At 42.6% G+C, this 2,500-nt stretch overlaps 1 protein-coding gene across 2 annotated transcripts in view; it reads right to left on the bottom strand.

Moving 5' to 3' along the window:
• Positions 1-1,637: 1,637 nt before the first annotated feature.
• The window catches only part of LOC135092913 (uncharacterized), a 9,266-nt gene continuing 8,403 nt past the window's right edge, over positions 1,638-2,500 (bottom strand). Inside the window, exons 9-10 of one of the 2 annotated variants that reach the window (XR_010263115.1) lie at positions 2,283-2,500; positions 1,638-2,200 (exon numbers count right to left, since the gene is read on the bottom strand). The exon at positions 2,283-2,500 is cut by the window's right edge and continues 194 nt beyond it. The gene's annotated coding sequence lies outside the window, so the exon portion shown is untranslated. The other variant, XM_063991696.1, reaches the window with a different exon arrangement.

The following is a 2,500-nucleotide window of genomic DNA, read 5'->3' as shown; positions in this document are numbered from 1 at the left end:
GGGAGAGAAAGGGGTGTGACGGCCCGGAACGAAGCTACACCACCTCCTGCCTCGGTCACGGCTCACGCCAAACTGAGCTCCTGCCCCCCATACTGGCGCCTTATATACCCGTGCCCCCTCCGCCCGGCCCAGCCCTGCTCGCACTCACGCCCTCACGCACGCAGTCACGCACGCACACGCACACGCACACGCACACTCACATGCAGTTTTATATTCTCTCATTCATTTTAATTTTTTTTTTTCGTGTAACTTAAGCTAACCTAACCTAATATATAGTCACTCAAATTCACTCACGCACGCACACACGCACTCACTCACTCACTCACTCACTCACTCACTCACTCACTCACACTTATTTTCACTCAGTCTATATATTTTTGCACTTTTTTTTCAATCAAACCTAACTTAACTTAATCTAATCTAACCTAACATTCACTCACTCACCCACCCACTCACTCTCTCACTCACTCTCACTCACTCACTCACTCACTCACTCACTCACTCACTCACTCACTCACTCACTTCGGCAGCTTCCATCTTCTTCCTCATTGTTATTTTTAGATTTTATTCGTTTTGTTGTTGTTGTTGTTGTTGTTGCTATGCTCGTATTTATGTATATTTTTAACTAGCTATATTACACACACACACGCACACACAAACTCCCTCACTTCTTTTCTCTCTCTCTCTCATTTTTTTTTCTTTTTTTGCACACATTTTTCACTTTTTTTCTCTCGCTCGCTCTCTCTCTATTTCTCACGCTCATATTTTTTTTTCTCACGCTAATTCGCGATTTCCTGACACTAACTCTTACTCGCTTACGTTGAATCCCGTTTTCTTTGTTTGAGCGCCTGTCCTCCTTCACTCCAACACGCTTCATGTCGCTTAAACTTCCATTCTAGTCACACTATGCGCGTTTATTTACCTAAGTGGCGTGCGTGTGTCTGTCTGTGTGTGTGTGTGTGTGTGTCTGTGTGTGTGTGTGTGTGTGTGTGTGTGTGTGTGTGTGTGTGTGTGTGATATATGGTGGGCGTGGTTTGCGTGCATAAGAGAGGCGTGGCTACGTGTGTGTGTGTGTGTGTGTGTGTGTGTGTGTGTGTGTGTGTGTGTGTGTGTGTGTGGGAGGAGGAGGAGGAAGAAGAGGAGGAAGGCTTTGGGTGTGGCTGATATACCCTTTCTTTTCCTTCCTTTTCCTTCTTCCTATCTCCTCCTCCTCCTCCTCCTCCTCCTCCTCCTCCTCCTCCTCCTCCTCGCCTTGTTCATAATGCGTGGATTAAAAAATGATAAATAAATTTCTTTGATCACTGCGCCGTAAAATAATTGAGTGTGTGTGTATGTGTGTGTGTGTGTGCCCGTCTGTCTGTCTGTGTCTGTGTCTGAGTCTGTTTATTTCTGTCTGTCTGTCTGTCTGTCTGTCTGTCTGTCTGTGTGTCTGGGAAGAGTAAAAATTCAAATCAAAACACAAAGATATGTCATTAATTACTATTTATTCATATGCATAGGAGTATTACTATATTATTTTATATATGATTAATATACACTAGTTTATCACGTATACCATCACTATTTTCATTACTATTATTATTATTATTATCATTATGTAATCTCTCTCTCTCTCTCTCTCTCTCTCTCTCTCTCTCTCTCTCTCTCTCTCTCTCTCTCTCTCTCTCTCTCTCTCTCTCTCTCTCTCTCTCTCTCTCTCTCTCTCTCACACACACACACACACACACACACACACACACACACACACACACAGAATGGTAGATGACAAGTATGGAGTCAGTAATCAGGCTGTTAGTGGTGAGTCAATAGGAAAATTTAAAGTAGATCAGATCAATTTATGGGAGGGGTGATAGACGGATGCAGGGAGGGGTGCTTTATACCGCGGCTGCCACTTGTAGGTCTGATGTCTTCCTGTGAATACACTGTGAAGACCATGAGCAGCATCCAGAGGGGCTTGTTTAACTATTATCGTAACCCTGAAAACACCCTTGAAAACCTAAATAACTTTCACTAGACAAATGAAAATACCCATGAAAACCGTAATATTTTTCACTAAACCCTAAAAATACCCATGAAACCGTAATATTTTTCATTAGACCCTAAAAACACCCTTGAAAACCAAGTAACTTTCACTAGACCCTGAAAACACTCTTGAAAACCCCAGCAACTTCCATAATATCCTGAAAACATCCTTGAAAACCTCAATAACTCCTATTAAACACTGAAAACACTCTTGAAAACCCCAATAACTCCTATTAAACACTGAAAACACTCTTGAAAACCCCAATAACTCCTATTAAACACTGAAAACACCCTTGAAAACCCCCAATAACTTCCATGACACCCCAAAAACACCCTTAAAAACCCCAATAACTTCCATGACACCCTGAAAACACCCTTGAAAACCCTAATAACTTCTTCCAGGACCTTAAAGCACTCTCAAAAACCTCCCTGACATCTTCCACTAGACCCTGTTCCAAGTAGCAGCAGCAGTAGTAGC

This window comes from Scylla paramamosain, chromosome 41 (genome assembly GCF_035594125.1).
Source record: "Scylla paramamosain isolate STU-SP2022 chromosome 41, ASM3559412v1, whole genome shotgun sequence".
Taxonomy (NCBI): domain Eukaryota; kingdom Metazoa; phylum Arthropoda; class Malacostraca; order Decapoda; family Portunidae; genus Scylla; species Scylla paramamosain.
Note: the sequence above shows the minus strand (reverse complement) of the source record. Positions and strands in the feature narration are given on the sequence as shown.